This window comes from Pygoscelis adeliae, unplaced genomic scaffold (assembly GCF_000699105.1).
Source record: "Pygoscelis adeliae isolate BGI_AS28 unplaced genomic scaffold, ASM69910v1 Scaffold4, whole genome shotgun sequence".
In the NCBI taxonomy this organism is placed as follows: Eukaryota; Metazoa; Chordata; class Aves; order Sphenisciformes; family Spheniscidae; genus Pygoscelis; species Pygoscelis adeliae.
This window is the reverse complement of record NW_008824986.1, coordinates 11,950,655-11,970,630: the sequence shown is the minus strand read 5'-3', so window position 1 is coordinate 11,970,630 and position 19,976 is coordinate 11,950,655.

Genomic DNA, 19,976 nt, shown 5'->3' with positions numbered 1-19,976 from the left:
AGGAGAGAATAAAATGCAGTTGTCTAATAATCCTATATTTCTCTGGGTTTTATGAGGTGGTTCTAAAAGGTCTTTAGCTGTTTCCTAATGCAAAGGAGTCCTTTCTGGAAGGGTCTACCGGTGAGAAACAGCAACAAATATTCCTTTCTGTTTCAGGTGCTCTAAGGCAGGCTCTGTAAATAAGTGTTTCAAATCCATCAGAAAAGTAATAGCAAAGATCAAGGACTAAAGAAAGAAAGTATATTTTCTCATCTGATTCAGACATCTAGAGAAGCATTTAGCTATTACACTATATCTTACGTCAAAGACCAGAGGTCTGAGCATCATAACATCACCTGCATTAACACTGCAGACATTTGTGAACTGCTGTCAGTCACGACCTGGTACTGCTGTTATCCACAACATACATGGTGCCACTACCTTGTTCAGAAATGCAGTACAGTTCCCTAGGGCATTAGATGAGAAAAATAGCACTGTTTTCCAGACTGCTACCTTTGAATCCCAAACTCAGGCCTCCTAACTTTGGTAAACATGTTGCAACATTCTTCTTATTTGCTACTTCTGTTTATTCCAAGAGGGAGTAAATCTCTTCAAAGAAAACAAAAAATAATAAATACCATCAAACTAGAATTTACTGGTCTTATTGCTCTTAATTTTCTACAGTTTGCATGAGATTTTGAGATCTATGATTGCTACTAAATCTAACAAAGGTGACCTGGCCGAAGGTCCACCCACCAATCTGCACAATGGAGCTATAACACTGAGAATACATTACTATTTTCCTTTTAATAATATCATTTTATTAACTTAAAGAACATGCTTTGAAATGATGCCAGGAATTTACATTAAATCCCTAAAATGAATAAAACAAGCGAGACAGAGATGTAGCTCTTAAGTAGTTCTGTGTAGCCTCAAGATGAAAGCATTGAAACCTTGGACCCTTTTGAGACTACTTGCCTCCAGCCTGTATGTGAGGGATTATGGGAAAAAGTGCTTTACTTATTCCCACTGGCCTCTAAGTTGTTGGAAAGGGAGAATAACTTGTGATGTGGTTCAGCGCAAATGCTTACGAGATGACTGCAGGTCATTTTTAGGTCGTGGACTTGCTGAGGTAGTTTCATGTTCATTAGAAGGCTAACTCAGAGATATAGATATTATAAGAATAGAGTGAAGCTTATAGATGGAATTTATTAGAGGTATGCACATAAAAGCAATACCAAGGGAAGCTACTGGATCCAGCAAGTTCAGATGTTAGTAAGATTAATATGCCCTGTTAGAAATATAAAACCCAGCTATGATTGAATGAATATCCACATAGTGTAAAAGAAAAGTAACCACAGTGTAGATGTGAAGAATTCAGAAGATGCACTAGAATACCCTGGATCAAGACACACTTTCCAGCTATTTATTATTGATCAGAAAGGTGGGGAACATCTGCCAGATTAAATCCACTCTGCTCAAAGGGAGATAAACTATGCAAGTTTCATATTACTTCCTCTTGCTGTGGCTGGTATAATAGTGCTTCATGCACAGTCCATTCTTTATAATGTGTTATAAGTATTGCTGTCAACATTACATGATATAGACTTTGTCTATGCTAAGTATTGAGGGTGCACTGCCATGTTCTCTGCATGGAGACTTGTTCTCCAATAGGTCAGACTGGGGACTTCGCCAAATCATACTGTGGCTCACTTACAAGACACATGCCGGGGCTTCCTTTTCATGGAACCCAACGTATTGTGAAAAAAATGGTCTGTACCCAGATTTCCTTCTGGCAGTCAGGACACATCAGGATGGTGTAGGTCTACTGATCTTAGCAGCCAGAAGAATCCTTCTACTCAAGAAGAGATCAAATCCACAGCAAACTAAATTAATGAATAAATTCCAAAATCAATCAAATCAGCAAATTAGATGACAAAACAATTTCTTACACTGGAATGTACACGTCAACATGTAGATACTAGTTCACTGATATTGCCACAGTGTTCGGTACTCAAGCTCCATGAAACCTGAAACCATCCAAGCTTGCACTGCTCTTTCCAAATATCATCAGACAAGCACAAACTAAGTCACTTCGTATTCGTTTGCAGTATAACACAGACACTATGACATCTGTCATGAATGCAAAATAGCAAAATACATCATTTACTCCTATTAGATATTTATAACTTGTACAGGGCTGATATTGTGTGAGCAAGAGTTATAATAATTTGTGAGGTAAACTGATATGAATGCTAACATGTGCAAAAAACAGAATCCTTACTAGTAACACATTTATGAATGGATCAAAATAGAAAAGAGAAAAAAAAAAGTCTGACTGATTCTCCTGAAATGTGGCTAACAGAACTATTGACTCTCGGGTAGCTGTTCTGGGACATCGTTGTCTCATAGGAGGCATGATGAATAGCACAGCCATAAGAAAGTGATGAGTGTGTGTGTGTATCAATCCAGCTATTTCACCAGTACCGTCTTCTGGAAACTGTTTACAGAAAGGGAAAATAAATTTATTATTTACAGATTATGAATATATGATTTGATAAAACCACAAATTTTTTAACTCAGTCTGGTGTAGTGATTTTCCCGTGTTTTACATACATACTGTGGGTTGGTATCTGAGCAGGCAATACCGGTGTGATTCCTATTACATATATTTTCCAAACATTCAGCAGTACGAGGTCCTAAACATTTGGTCATACTTTCTAGGAAAACTAAGTCCTAAATATTTGATCGTACTTTCTAGGAAAACTAGGGACAAAATGGGAGGTTGTCAGTAGCTACACTGGCTTCAGTGTTTTATTCCAACAGAACTGCAATTTGAATCTCTTCCTTTGAAGCCTACAAGAATGAAAAGCACAGTTGACATTTTTATGGAAGTTACTTTTGTGGTTGATCTACAATATTATTTCTAAAGTAACCTTATGGAAAGATAAACTTTTAATAATTGTCTATAAGACTGAATTCTGTAAATCTACTGCTGAAGTCAGGAGAAAACTTCAAATAGTTTGAACAGACTTTTGAATTACTATGATTTTGCCACCAGTTTTAACCACTGTCCATGTGCCATTCATTTGAAGTGTAAATAAAACTCATATCCTAAAGAGCCTATTTGTATTCTATTCTTTTACAGCAGACTTTTAATTTGTGTGATCATTAATTTTTAAGTGTTCATTAATGAAATACATCCTTGTCCAAAGTTAATAAATGGATTAATAGCTGGGATAATGAGAATTCTGGCAAGACAAGAAAATATCAGGAGGGAGAAAGAAGAAGGGAGAACTTGACAAGTTAATGATCTATTAAAGTAAATCCTGGGTCAGTTTAGATCCTGCATGGTTCATTACTGTGTAATAAATTTAATTGATAGCCATAAAAACCTGGGAGGAAACAAGAGAGCTTTTGGTTAAATTCACTGGGTAGACGTTTAAGATGTTTCTTAAAGGTTTTCAGTTGTATCTTATTCTAAGAAAACTTTCTAGTGTTAAAAGAATTTAAGTACACAAACTAAAGCAAAACACCAGCTTTTAAACTAGTGACCGGCTGGGTGTGTCACATAAGCAGCCACCTATGCATGTTCAAGAACCCCAGAAAAAAGAAGTAAAAAATGGGAACCAAAAGTCCCATTATGCCACTGATTATGTTTAAAACAATAGCATAATAAGACTTGATACACAAAATATAATTACATATTGGGAAAATAAATGGTGTTGTTTGGGGTAGAGAGGAAAGGCAGAGTACTTCTCTAGATGAGGTCTTAGCTGGAGGGTTGCTGTACGCTTTACAAACCTGCACCACAGATTGCTGCCGATGCAGCTAATGGGCTGAATGTGCAGTTCAGACTGGGAGTTACATTTGGTCATGTAGCTTTTCCCACTGGGATCTCAACTGGAGAATGTGTTTATGTCTCCAAATAGTATTTGCACAGCACAGAGATTGCTGAGTAACCACCAGCAATGTCTTTCTAGAAATGACAGTAGCACAGCTGGACTCGGCATTGCATGAGATGGGCATACTGCATCAGCCCCAACGCCCTTGCTCACTGATGAAGTGCACTTTACAGATGTACTGAGGTGTGTACTAAACACTAAAGCAAGTTCATGCATGTCTAGCCTGACAGGAAGAGAGACATCCTTGCATGCATTTTTAAATTCTCCTCTTTTCTCCAAAGCTCCAGGTTTTGGAAATGTTTTCCAGGTCCAGGACTCAGACAGTTCCTGAGCTGTCATCAGCAAACAACCACTATAGGTGTATTGCTGACACAGTAAAACTTAATCAAAAATATATTCCCAAATGCTGCTAGTTAAACAACACAAAATTCAGATTTTTTTTACAGCTCCAAATTGTTCTCATGGACATTTAGTTAACATTATTAAAGCCATACTTGGTTAAATTCCTTTTCTTTCCATGACCACATTAAATTATTTATGTATTTACAAATCAAGATGCTTTTCCTTTGTTGCAGATGCAAGCCTTATCCAGCAACAGACTATGTAATTAGAGAAGAGCTAACTAACATGACCTTGAACATGTGGAGCATATATTTGTTTAACATAATGGTTCTGTTACACAGACATCCAGCAGGACTGAAAGACAGCTAAGGGTAGAGTAATGAGGACCTATCTTTAAGCATCCACTTTTCTTTTAAGAGATGCTGCTTGGCATGAATTGTGGGACTACCTAAAAAGGCTCAGTTTGGAAGAGGGACCTGATACATTGTAACAGAGCTCTGAATAACAGGAAAGGATGGGATAAGATTTTGAGGACCTTGTCCCCAGGGAGCCTGAGGCTGCTATGGCAAGGGACTCTGGGCAGGCAGACTGGTACAGAAACAGCTTGTGGAAAGGTAGGAATGCAAGTAACTTCTGCAAGGAATAGTAAGACAACAGAGAAAATAGCCTTGGTCAAAGAGAAGTGAGGAAAATCAGTGGTCAGATCTTACGCCTGCGTAATTGCTTAGGAAACGATCAAGGAACTTGTGAAGCTGGGGACTAAAACTGGCCCACAGCTCCATTCATCTGCCCCACGTCCTCCTGGTTATTTTTTCCTCTTGGTACACGTGTGTATTACTGTGAGGTCCGCCAAGAGTGTCTGAAAGGCTCATTCAGCCCTTAGCAAGGAAACCTTGGCTCAGGGCCACATGGCTGATTTTGCAGGAAAGGAAAAGCATAAGCTCTCCTGGAAGGCTGCAGTAGACCTGTAGACAGCTCAAACTGAAATCTCAGATCCAAGCCCCAAAATGCATGTCCTGAATGCAGACTGAGAACACCCCGCTCCCAACTAGTTTTAATGCACCTAATTAGGAAGGAAGATGAATTAAATTCTATTTTTTACAGCTTGTGAAAAAACTTTAATTTATTATACATAGGGTCAATCATGAATCACGTCTACTAGTTGACTGAGGATCAGATCGAAAATTCTCTCTCTACTCCCCAAAGCTTATCTCACCCCTGCACAACGCATTATGTTGGAGGTGGGAGAGATCTAAGTAGAAAATGAGTGGAAGTTTAGTTCTGCCTCACAGTGTACCAGGAGGCACATCTGAGCTAGTGGAAGAGCTGCTGCAGTGTTCTGCAATTACAGGATCCAGAACAAGATTAAATGAGATGGGACTTTCTACAGTAGGATGTTCTTGGGATTTTGCTCAGACCTGAACCTAACACCACAATCTCAAGTGATTATACTGAAATACAATCCCAAGGAAATTAAAGTGTATAATTTTTCAGACTTTAAATAAAATTGCTCAGATTGATAGAATACATTCTGATCCAACAATCATTCGTATTTCAAGTTCAAAATTACATGAAATACCAGTGTTGAATAATTAACATATATAATCAGAGTACTTAAAAGTACTAGGTTTGATAATAAATTTTACATTTTGATGAAGGAACAAAAGTATTACTAGTGACACATAACACTCAGCAATTCAGTGTGTTCTCTCATACTGTTTCTCCTCATAAAGAAGTGGCAAAAAGCTATTTTTAGCATAAGTATACAAATAAAATATGATTTTTATACATAGAGATTTTGAAATATGTATTTCAGAATTTTATATATATATATAATGCGTTTGCTTTCCTGCTCATATCCTGATTGATCCAAGCACATGATCACAAACACAGCCTTTGCTATATTTTCAGCAAGAGCTATTTATATCTCAAGACACCTTCTCGTGAAACACTACATACTTTGCAACTTCTGTATAACGTCCTTACCTATATATGCACACACTGTATGTTTTATAGATACATATAAATTTACAAGTGAATATCTATTCTATCGGTATAGATTACTGTGACACCCTTATGATCACTCTGCAATGAAGATTTTGTATTAAACTAAGAACTAACCAGAATTTTACTGGATATCTAGCTTTTTTTATTGGTGTAGGTCAGATCAGCTTTGACCCATTTTTTTTTCCTTTTCAATAATTTGTATTCAGTACAGGCTGTGCTAAAATAAACCCAAAAAGTACAATGATTGCTTATATATTATTTCCAAAGCTGGAATTTGGGGAAAAGAAAATGAGCCAATGAGCAAACAACTTTTTCCTGTTTTTTTTGTTCTACTACGTAAGGTGCATTAACTTAACTGGCCTTAGTTAAATATAACCCACTGCAGTTCCAACAGACTAAATCAGCCTGTTGATTTTTAACAATGGGCATTTTGCATGGTTTCTTCCCTTAGAATGGTGGGATCGGTATTCAAAAATCAAGGCGGAGGAAACACTGATTGCCATAAGAATTCTAGCAAAATTCAGTAGTCCTGAATATGACTAGTGTACAATTATTCTAAACATTTACACTCTCTTGCTCTTAAGATAATCCAAGCCCCTCCTCAAGCCAGAGTATCTCTACAAAGGATGATAAACAGGGGAGGCGACATGTGGTGACGGAGTCCTTCATCTCTCCCTCTCTCTTACTCCATCTCTGTTCAGGAGCAGGAACTCTGGGCTGGCAGGACACAGCTGCTCTGCTCCTCTGTCACGACCATGAACATGAACATGAAAAGCATGGAAAGACCCTGCTCTTCGTTTCTCTGTAAAGCACGGGGAGACCCTGCTCTTGGTTTCTCCCTTTCCAGTCCATGTCAGTCTGTCTTTGGGAACTGCCTGCTTGGGTGGCATCAGGGGATGCCTTCCTCGCTCTTCCCACACCTGCTATGAGAAGCACAGGTACCTAATTCAGAATGAGCTGGAAGGTTTTGCATACATTTTAATTTATCCTTTGTTGCTGCCCAAATGGGATGAAGGTTTCTAACTGCTTTATTTCCCATGGATGCTCTCATGATAAATAAGTTAAAGATATTGAAACATTCAGAATCTACAGCAAGAGGAACAATAAAAGAACTTATATTAACATTTCTATCTGTGTAACTAGAATTCACATGAGGGGAGTCATACACATGAAGAAACCTGATAAAGAAGACATTATTTATGAAAAATTATCTTTTTTTTTTTTTCCCAAATGAAGTGTGCATTGAAAGTATACAATGGTTTCATTGTTATGGTACCATGTGTGCATATAGTGTTTGCACTAGTGAAGTGCTGGAAATGTCTCCAAAGTGTAAGATCACTGTTCATTACGTAGTCAAGTTCTAGCGGTGCTGCCAAAATTCTGTTTCACAATGATTTACCAAATTCTGGGGGCCTAAGAAACAAAATCAAAAGCAAATTCAGGTTTTCCCTGATCTGAAACTTGCTTTAAAGAAGGTGGTGGTATAAGTATTCACAGACATCATCAAGCAATGCAGAACCTAAACTAATGGGGAGATTGCAATATGATAAAATGTTTGATCATACCTGCTGGATCTTATCCCAAAGGCTGTTTCCAGGAGGTAAGCTGTAACATCTCCTCAAGTTCTTGGTACAATTGTCCTTAATGTGTATTGAAGTCCATTTCCAGTATGTTAAAAAACTTTGGTTGACTCTTTGGTTCTTTGTTGAAAGAATGTCTCATTGCTTTCCTTCTTCAACAGAATGTATTAAGCACAGGGAAATTGTGCAGGGCTACAGCAATTTTCATTTAGTTCTGCTATCGGAGGCTTAATGAACTGGTGAACCCACCAGTGTTCCCACTGGCCCGTGGCAAAGATCTGACCACCTGGGCAACATTAGCCCTGGGCTGACTATACGTTTATACATCCTACAGTACTAATCTTCTCCAAGGATGTATGGAAGGATGCAGAATGGCCTTCTTTTATAAAACACCCAGCCTGTTGTATCCCTGGAGCAGGCAACCTCACCTTGGCCCATAAGATCCACTCTTTATATCCTTTGACTTTAATGAAATAAGAGGGCTCGTATAAAATAGTGTTAAACATACCTTTCTTTCCAACTACACTTCTATGAAAGATGAAAAGAAGTACTGCCAGATCTTAGATAATTGGCCACGTTATGAGCCTTCAGCCCCTTTTTAAACAGGAATTTAGCCATTATCAAAGGTCAGCTTTCAGGCTTTCCACTGAGAAGTTTATAAAATACCTATAAAGACAAATTTTAGTTTGTGCTAAATCTATGTTAAGAAAATTTAATAAGAAACATTTTGAAGTCATGTACTGCTGGGTCCCAGATGATTTTCTTATGGGACTAATGCAAAAAAAAGATTGCCTCTTTAAACCTTTCTTGGGCACGTCATTCTTGCTGGTATTTAGGCCATTTATTGAGAAAAGGTTAATGTAAATCATTTATCAAATGTGGATCATGACTATTTTCACTATATCACTGTTCTTTTATTAGAAAAATACCACACTAGACTATAGGTAGATGTGTAAGTCATTGCTGTATGATGTGAGGAGGAATACCTCCAAACAGAAGATTATTACATTGTCATAAACAACATCAGGATGGAACTGTGAGGCCAAAGGATGCAAAATGACTATTCACTTTAATGGTATTTGGGTGCCTAAACTCCCAAGCTGGCTTTAAAAACCTGAAGCCAGAAAGCTGCAGAGAGATCAGATTAGCACACGGCTTGTAACAGGGAGAGGTTTGAGCGGCCTGCTCTGATCTCAGCTTCTCTGAAGTCTGTTGTTCAAATTCAATTCCAAGGTTTTAGCTTTGGTCCTTATGTAGGGGGTTTTTGTATTTAATTACCCTCACTGTCAATATATTGCAATTTGTGCATGTTTTGCAATTCTCTGGTACATACAAGCTAACCATGCATATTGTTGTGTTGCTGTGGGTGTTGCTATGATGCAACAATAATTTTTAAATTATTTTTATTAGAACATCCACTCAGTGAAATATAACACGAATGAAAATTATTCTGAAATATGGCAATATAGGCAGTATCCAAAGGGATAAATAATAGCTGTTTCCTAGAAACTGGATAACCCTGGCTGCACTGGAACAGCAGTGTAAACATACTAAACTGGGAATTAATGAGAGGGTATGAATCCAGACCAATACATATGACAACAATCAAAAGTAACAAGGCTCACAGGAGCACTGAAAAGGGCAGTGGACAGAACAAAGTGCCGGAAGAGCACCCGGCTGCAATGCCAAAGCCCCAAAAGCCCAGCAGATACAGCCACTCTTGTGTGGAGAGGAGAAATAGGAAAATCCATAGAATAAGCTGTGGATACACAGTGTGCTGAGAAAGCATTTTCAACATACTTTCCATGCAAGGAGTATTAATTGAAAATATTCTACATATTTGTAGAGGTGGAGTGAACAGGTCTGGAAAATTTCCAGGACCTCTAACCATGGAGTGCCCATAAACACAGAGGTCTTTGGAGACCCTGGATGTGGCTGCTGTTCTGCTGACTGTGTCCTTCCTGAGTACCTCATTTTAAAAGTTCGGGCTATAATTATCCCCCATCCTCTTTCCTCCAAATAGTGTAAATTCTGGCTGTACGGTTGGGAAGTAATATTATTTCACATTTTTATATGGCATTTTACACATCTCAGGCACTGAGAAGACATTGATTCAGCCTGACAGGACCGCAGTGAAGTAGGTGGGTAATTATTACTCTTATCCCCTTGCAAAATACTGGAGAATTGAGGAGACCTGTCCTCGGAGAGTATCCAAGCCAGAATGAGGACTCGGGGCTGTGGGGAACCACCTGTATTCATCCAGGCAAACCAGCTCTCAGACTGACCAGGAGACGGGGAAGGAGAGGGGCTGCAGAGGGTGCGACCTCTGCTGGAAGGGCTGAAATATTTTTCTAGATACAGCAATTTAAGGATAATCCTTCAAATTTCTGATTTCTTTTTTCTCTCATTTATGACTCACGCAAGGCTAATTGCATGGTGATGTTCTGTTATTATACAGTTATGGGACTGCTTAGTGTGTCTTCTTAAAAAAAAAAAATCATAAATGTGTGTTGAACCTGGAAAACCCTGTAAGCTATAAAGTTCACAAAACTAATCCTTTATGTAAGTGGGGTCTGCCCATAACCTGATGAATGTATTGCCAGATTGAAAAGGAAAAAATCTTTAGTATGGCAAAAACTATGAAGGTTCATATGATTTGAATTAAATTCAGATAATAACCATACTTGGCTCAGTGATGTTTGGAAAGAGAGTTTGGAATTCTCCTGAGACATTTCTTAGCTTAACTTTAAACGAGAGCTATGACTGACTACTCCTTTCAAAGAGGAAGAAAAAGAGTTCAACATGTTTAAATCCTTTACTAGAGCCTCTTGCCTCTTTCGAAGTCTATTTCCTTTTAAAATTATATTTATAGATAAAAGGGGGGGATGAGAGCAAGGGAGATATACACCTGCACAAAAATGCTCATCTATCTGTGTATCACACTCTACAAATGTACGCATTGTAAATAAAGATACATTACTCTGTGTGTGTTTGTGGACAAGGCATTTCATTTTGTCTGTATTTACCCAACCATTTGAGCAGGCAAGTTCCTGAGCACATACAAAGGCACTCTATTATTGCAATTGGGCTATTTGCACTTGCCCAGATAATAAAAATCTTTTGAAAGCCATAGCAAAATATTAAAATCTGATTTCAAACAGTATCACTTGTTAGTCAATTCACGTGAACATATTTCATTGCCGTGATAGCAACACTAATCGTTTTCTGTAATTAGGGTCTGGCAGCTGAGAAGAGCACAGTGGGAAGGAAGAGCCAAACCAACATGATGCTATAAACACACTCCCACCATCCCAGTATAACTTAGAGCAGCCTCCAGGAAGCTGTAATTTATGTTGGCAACAACAATTTCTGTAAGACCAGAGATCAGAAACATGCCATGTGCTTGATCAGCCCCTTCCACCACTGATATTCCCTCTTTTCTTGAAGTTCTCCACAAGAAGTTGGTCTCTCCAAGGATTTTCAGGTGAGGGAAATCTTCAGCTCTCCTGTTTGACAGCCTCAGAGCTGTTTTGTGGTAGAGGCAAGCTATTAAGATTTGCTTCTAACATTAAAATACACAACTGGCACCAAATTGCTCTCAGATCACAATGCCTGTTGTAGTTACAAAGGGTTTAGTAACAGTGAGAAAAACAAACTACTTACAATGGAAGACATTGTTTGTTCACAATCACACTATTTTCCTGTTTTACATGCATGGAAATGCATAGTTTCCCTTATTACATTTCACCAGACCCTGCCAAAATAATTTACAAGCAAGTAAATTAAAACAAACCATGAATAAGAAAACAATTCCTTTAAAAACAAAGGCAATTGTGTTAGAATTTTTATATATGTGTGTGTGCGTGTATTTCTCATATAATACATCCAGTGTTAAATAAACAACTTCCATTGCTGGCATTCTGAAGTGCTAAGTTATGAACACATAACCATCCCCTCAAATTTGTGTATATTTTTTCTCTTTTTATTTTTACTAAATGATTCTTCCTCAACCCCCAAATGGTACAGATATGTTTCAGTAGCTGTCCTTGCTTTCTCTGTAGTGTAAGTTTAATGGATGAGCATGTGTACGAATGCCCTATCATCAACTCATTAAACAATACCTTCCAGATTACTGAAATGAACTTAAAAATTATGATCTGCCCTTAATACCTGAGTGCAACACCACCAAGCAATGTGTTTCCTTTCCAGAAGATGTTTTCTGATGTGTTACTAACCATTTTGTGACATTACTCATTAGATTACCTGTTAGAAAGAAACCAGTTCCATATTGGTCCTGTCAGGAGGCAGAATCTGTTCTCTTTATCCAATGAATTTGAGTTTGCTTCTCATATTCTTCCATAAAATACCATTTTATCAGTGATTCATCTTGCATTATTCAGCCTAAGGTTGGAGGAAGAAAGGAATAAATAAAGGACGTGCCAAGGTGGTGGAGGTAATAAGGGACACATGCAAGCAAAATGTGTTTGACTTGTGCTGAAACTGAACTCACTGTGGATATGGGACTAATTCTTCCTCCAGATGCATTTGGAAGCAGCAGGACTTAGATGTGTGTGCTTGAGGGTCGGCTTTAGTCCCAATGACCAAAAACCACCAAAGGGAAGTGGCAATGGGACACAAGGGTTTAGGAATTTATGGAGCCCAGATCCAAAATTTACATCTTCAATGAACTCCAGTAGTGATGGACTCAAATTGTCCTGCTATAACTGCCCCATGTTCAGGTATGCCTTATATCAGCTATAACTGACGGTCATACTTACCTGTAAATGACATGACCACTGTAAAACAGAGGAGAATTAGCAAACCAGCCCTTAAGGGCATCCTGGAGAGACACTGTGACAACAGATCATCATGGTTTTCTCCAGCTGGAGCTGAATGAAATGCCTGAGTAAATTGGTTATGTCTGTATTTTGAAGTCAAAACCACCTCACAGGGATCTGCAACACTCAGAAATAATAAAACCAGCAGCATACTGTGATAGGGTAGAAAAGGAGTAGGAAGTGGCAAAGATCTGTGAAAGAGCAGTGGTTGCAGAAGGCTGCATTTAGAAAAGAAGAAAGGATGGTGTCACCAAAGAAGTCCGAGTGTGTCAAGCAGAGCAGCTGGGTAGAAAAAGGACTGAAGGAACATGGAGGAAAGGGAGATTATTTGAAAGAAAAAGTGGCTTGGAAAATATAGACCTGGAACCCCACCACAGGCAGGATAAAAGGAACCTGAGGCTTGGGGAGGCAGAAGGAAACGAAAGGGTCTGAGCGCAGCGCTTCCCAGAGGAGAGGACAAAGCGAGTCCTGAGTGCTGCAATGGTGCTATCAGTGTCATTGCTGGGCCTTTTTCATCTTTAAATTGTTTGTCACACATCTTCCATGAACTCTTATACTGATGGTTTCCCAAAATACCACTAAACTGCCCTATTTCTCCTAAAAATAAAACTCTTGTCTCAGGTATTACATGCATGGTCTGATTCAATTACAAGTTCCTTTACATGACAGCTTCTTTGTGTTTTGTCTATTGCTCTGAAGAGCCTATGAAAAAACTGGTGTGTGCGCAATACTGCTACCATTCTGATAAGCTTACTTACAGACCTAATTTTGCCCTTTGTCTGCTGAGTTTCTTCTGCCTCTTGCTAAATGTACTCTTTGGGTAATTAAGCTTATATTTATAAGCCTTAATAGAGCAAGGAGCTTAATTCTAGTTCCATAAGATTTAAACATGTTTGATGCTCAACAGGAATAGATGCCAGGACCTGCTTCAATCTGTTCTGCTGAACTGCAACTCCTAATTGTGAAAGGACACAAGGGTGAAAGGGCACTTTATGGGCTTACTGGTCATTCTTTTGTTACTCTCCAGAAAACATTATTCTTGGGAAATATCCCAGGCACACATTACCAGTCCTGTACTCTGTTATTCCAGAAGAAGTAAAAATACAACAGAATATAGATAATGGCTTTCAAAATGAAGAGAAGGTAGCTTAAGTAGTGCTCATACAAAAAACTCCACTGAAATCAAAGAAAAAAAAAACAAACAAGGAATACACTAGCCTGCACTTTATCCTAACCTGTGAATGGGATTCTACATTTCCTGTTGCCTTTGCTAAGAAAGCTATGCAAGTTGTCTCGGGTCTGCAGTGAGAAACCCTAACAGTACTATTACCAATGAGAAGACAACAGTCTGCTTCCTTGCCGGCAATGAAAACAAAACCAATCATACGGTTTTGTTGTGGACAAGGCTTGCCTGAGACAAACAAGGAATACGTCCCATTACACAGCAGGTGTAGCAGGGGCTGAAACACTGCTGAGCAAACACTTCTCTCTGGGTCTAGCAACACGAAAAAATTCACTGGCAGATTGTGCACTAAATAGAAGAAACATAACGAACTTGAACGTACATTGAACCCAGGCAAACTGCTTCTATTTTCCTTGTAGGCACCTGCAATTTTTTGTTTCAAATGTTGTTGTGCCTCACACAATTTGAATACTAATTTTACATGACATATATACCGGTTCCCGTTTATAGTGACTCATACTTGTGGGTGGGTTAAGACTCTGTGTAGGACCAGAAGTAGCTTTATGTTACCTGCCATCCCACTGTCTCTGGGGCAGCTGAAAGCCTACAAACCTCCTAGTGAAAGTTAGAGCAGTCTCAGAGCCATCTTGAGTCCTTCCCATATTTTCTCCTTGCTTCCTAAAGTTCCCCAAAAGAATATAATAACTCTCAAACATCAGCTTAGCTCCCTTTCCCCTACCCTGGTGGAGATATAGAAATAAGTCTAATATAACGGTCTTGTATAAGCCAGGGTTGTCTCTTATGCCATATCTCCATGGGTTATTTTGGATTTCAAGAACAGCTCTGAGAGCGGTATGTAACACACAAAAGGGCCCACTGCACTGTGTAATTAACTGTGTGGTTCTGTGTTTGAGTTCTCAATAATGTAAAGTTTCTCACCTTACAGGTTCATTATAATACACTGTGGTTTTCACTTGTACATTGAAGGCGTAACAGGATGGGCTTTCTTGGGAACAGGGCAGGCTGTCCTTTCCATCCTCCAGCAACAATGCCTAGCAAGGTGTTGTGGAGAACTGGAAAAGGGCCAAAAGACCCTTTTCTCAGATGACTCAAATGTCAGCTCACAACTGAGAGCAACAATTGGCACCCTTTCCAGCCATCCTCGGACTGATGCTTTGCTGGCATTAGAAGCAGCATAAAACCTAACAGTTTGGAGTTCCCATTTTTACCCCACATGATTTCCTTCCAATATTCAGAATTATACTGTCCATACAACTTTCCATGTCCGTCCTTATCTAATATCCATTAAACCTCTTCAACAATTTCAATCAAATCAGACAAAGGGGTATATTTTCGCAAAATTTATGAAAACAGATGTCTAGGCTGGGGGGGGGGGGGGGGGGTGGTATAAAATTGCACTAATGTCTCCAATGAGGAAGGGGCCAGACTAAAGTATAAAGGTATATAACTCAAGAGTGAGATGCCTAGTGCTGTAGCTTTAGGGATAATAAGTAAGGTATGTGGATGCGCATGCGTATGGCAGGAGTTTCACTGCACAAGAAGGAGCAGCTCATCTCTGAAAATCCGCTTAGTTGCTCAGCCGGGGCACACAGAGCCGTTGGACACCACTGGCTCCTGATCGGTGGTTGTGCTGCCTGGAGAGCCGCTTGTTTTGTTTGGTTGGTTTAATTAGGAGTCTCCTTCACAAGAGACAAGGACCATCCACATGTATATGCGGATACAATCTGTCAGGACTACTGATTTTTCTATTAGCTATCCAGCAGACTAGTTGTTTTAGGCAAATTTGCAGAACATCTCCCAGTTAATTTTGACAGGTTTCGTAATATGCATGACAAGAGACCAGACCAGAGCAAAAGATAAAAAGGGAAATAAAGTATATTTGGTCATAACACATGATGCTTCCATTTGAAAGAATTTTTCCTACTGGTATTACCATGGCCCTGGCTTCCAAGAATAATATGTCATAATTTCGCACTGAAAAGTTAATTTTACAGAGTTAAAAGGGCAAACATATGACCTATTATTATATTCTTTCTTCTTTATATATTTTTACATCTGCTATAAATTAACATAACATTTCTTTGTGTATGAAATATATCATAAGGCTGTGTTTAAAGATTTTTCCAGCTATTTGTGAAATTTATCACTTAAAAATATTTCAATAGGCAGAATCACACTGTTCTGATAAACAGTATTACTTGTTTAGTTTTGTCTCCAATGATGATTTGTAATTTTGGAACAACCCATTTTTAGTTCAACAGCTATTGAAAACTTACATAACTCATCCAATAATCCTTTGAGCTCTTGTTTGGCCAACAAATGAGACTTGTTACAGAGTATTTCTGTAACTTTATATTGCTACCTAGAAGCTGAAATGACAAAATAGTAGTTCTTTTGGATATCTGAAAAGATATAAAACATATTGAGAAACAGGCTCTATTTTCTATGGTCAGGTTCTCCTCTATCTAACACAACATCTTTCAAGAAAACTTTAAAAAAAATCAATTTAAAGTGTTTTAATTTATACAGACCCCAATTTACCATTTTGATAAGTGTATTATTAATGCTACAGATTACATCAGAAAAGATTTGGCAGTTGCTTCCTATTTAAAATCAATATATTTTCCCTGGAATGAGATTATTTTTTTCCCTTCCTATTTATAATCACACATACACATACAGAAGGTTCCCTTGTTTCAATAATACACGCAATTTCCAGTAGTACCGATGGTGCATGTGTGTGCATAATGAGGGGAAAAAGACAAATTATGGCAGGCTTTAAAGGTTTTATGGTGTTTGATATACACACGCTACTCCTATTGAGGTAGCTAATGAAGGCTTTGCAGGAATATCTACAGTAGAACAGATACTGCAGCTGTTACCCTGAAATTATTCTCATTTATCATTTGAAGAAATGAAAAAGAGACCAATTTAAATTTTTCATGGTAAAAATACTATAAAGGTTTTTAGTGTGTATATGTAAGCAATCATTACCTATTTCCACCTACCACTGCTCTCACTGAGAACATTTTAACACTTTTCTTCAGGAGCTCTTTCCAGTTCAGGGGTGGGCACTAGAAGATCAGTCTGATCTGATTTGGAGAGCAGATCACAAATATTATCCTGGGGCTCTGGAGACAGAACTGCCTCCCCCAAGATTTTCCTGCTGCCTCTGAGACCGTTTCAGGAAATTTTAGTGTCTGCATCTATCACAGACAGAGAAAAATAGAAATCAGTAATTCCTGTTGTGTCCTTATGCGTATGAAGTTTACAGGGAGATGGGCTGTGCTGGAGAAATGGGCTGAAAGTAGAACCATGGCAAAAGAGGAGTGACTTCTGGTCAAAGAAAGCAAATAACTGTGCTACACAGGCCTGTCAGGTCCGAAACCTGAGAGGGAATATGCAAAGCTGTCGTTTCGTGATCTCTTAATGTGACTAGGTATGGCACATTTAAGGAGCTGTATAGAAATACAGATACACTGATACGTCATACCTTGCCACAGACCTCTGAGCAATCGTCACCTTTCAGGTGGTAGGTTCAAAAGCAATCCATGTTTTTCATCAGGACCTGGCTCCTAGTGACACAGGTGGGTGAAGGGCATGGGGTATATCAAGGCTGTTCTTCTGAAGAAGCAACATGAAGGGCAGCAGGTGTTTTCTCTACTATCTACCTCAGTCATCCCTATTAAGAGCTTTAGCAAGATAAGTACTACCAGTGCAGCCTTACAATCTAAAAACAATTTAAGTCATTGGTGAAGAAGTTTCCTAGATAACTGATTTGATTATCATAAGATGTACTTTGATATACTTTAATAAAGCCGATAGCTCCACGTGCTGCTGAAGCCTGCTGAGTTGGACAGTAGGATGGCAGAGAGATCTCAGCTGAAAGCCTCTGCGTGGTGGGCAATGACAAATTCATTCAGGACGAAGCAGTCATCAGACTCCTTATCTTTTCCACCTCCATCAAATGGACATCAAGAGGATGAGTGGGGATAGAAGAACGCCAGCACAGCCGTACAAGCCACTGCCTCCAAGGTTTGCATGAAATTCTCAAAACTGATGTCTGTTTCCCGCCACTGACAACCTGTCCCTACTGATGAATCTGTTCCTAGGTTTGTTAGCAAAATGTGCAGGGAAGTCTTCAAACAATATGGAAACGCAGGCTTGTGCTCTGTCTCTAAAATAGAACATAAAAAGTATATTTTCTGGTATAAATGGATTTGTTTTATAAACCTACCCACCCACACCCAGAGCAAATGCAGAACCTGCATGAGAATTAATATCTTGTGTTTGTAATCAGACATTATTTTCTTCTGCATAAACCACAAAAAAGTGTTAACTGGAAAGCTTTAATGAAACATAATGATTTGGTTAAGGGGAGAAGTCAGCAGGGGCCAGGCACGTAGCCCCAGCACACAGGTCTAACGGTTCCCAGCATTTGTTTGGTTTTGTTCCTCTTGCTTTCATCCTCTTTTCTTCCATTTCTCCCAGCAGCAAAAAGATGTATAAAGTCAACATGCCACGTTACATCCTGAGAGGGTGAATGTGTGAAATTCCCAGGCTCTGGGCAGAGTCACCAGTGTTGACAACTCTTCCCCTCCTGCACAACTGCAGACTGAAGCAGCTGCTGGCTGGGACTTGTGCGTGGTTATAGAACTGGGCCATCAGATAGAAAACTGCTTTTCCTGACTTGCTGTAAGTGGTGGCACAGTGCTTGAGCCTCTAAATGAAGTCACAAGAAAATATTTTTTGTTGATGTATCTGTTTCAGAATGCCCATCACATCAAAACCTTTTTACCACTGTTTTAAGTGAGAGGTTTAAAAATTGTTTTAAAGAGAGAGATTAAAACTTGTTTTAAAACTGGAGACTCAATAATATATATATATATATTTTAAGTAAACACACATTTGCTAGAGCTGATAGAGTGAAAATTAAGGAATGCACTTTCTTTTGCAGGACTAAGAATAGGCAGGTTTGGGAAAATTATGTTCGATATTGCATTTAGCCTAACTCAAACCAAATTCATAATCAAGGCAAGATTATGGATACCTAGCTTGTATTCTTTAACCCAGATATATCTCACTTCAAGCTCTGAAGAATGTTAAAAACACATTAAGTAGAAAATTACTAAGATAGCTAATTAAGTCTTATCGAAGAGCACATCTGCAAGTATACATGCACCGGCAGCTCCTCCATCATAAGTTGCTCTTATTACAAAAAGTAGAAACCAGTCCTTGTGGGGAAAATCAGGCAGTTACTTCAAGAAGAAAATATTTATACATTATTAAAGGACTGATTTTTCAAATACCTGATGTTAATTTAATGAAGATGGAAATCATACCTATATTCACCCATCTGTTTGATGAAGGCTTTGCTGAATATTTCAGGAAGGAGAAATTGGCTTCTTTCAACACCATCAGAGAGACTTAGTTAAAAGCAGGTGCTACAGAAAATTATTTTAGTGGATTACTATCCCCCATTTTCCACTTAGATTCAAATAATATAGGATGAAAGAAATGCAGCTTTCAGTTCACCTCATGAAATGCCTATACCACAAAGAGGGTTCATTTGTCCTTTGAGCTGGAGGTTGAAACCCAGGTTCCTCTCTTCCCCTGCATTTCTGAATGAGCTTTAACAAACCACTTGAACTCTTCTGTCCGTACCGACCAAAACCCTGGGGTCAGTGGACACCTACAGAAGCATTACAGTCCGGGAAGAGTTGTGTCATATACATAATAAAAGATTCTGAGTTCTCTGTTGTTGTTGTTGTTATTACTATTATTATCATCTGCATCTTTTCCATGGGATTAGCTAGGACAAGGAGCAGCCCCAGTCTTATGGGAGAGACTGCGTAGCTGTAACCACTGCTGTTCATACTACGTGTCCACAGCATGTGTGTGTTCTCTGCAGTCAAGGCCGAGGTCAGATCCTCTGTCTCACGTTCAACATGGGAACCTCACCTTTCACACAGGGGTGAGAGCTGTGAGGATTAACTTGCACTCTTTCATACAGGCCATTGCTTCGAACGATACAGCCAGGATTTGCAAAACCTTTCAAGGCGTATTTAAAAGGGGAATTATCTGCATTTAGCTAGCTGGAAAGTACCAGTCACTGGAATTC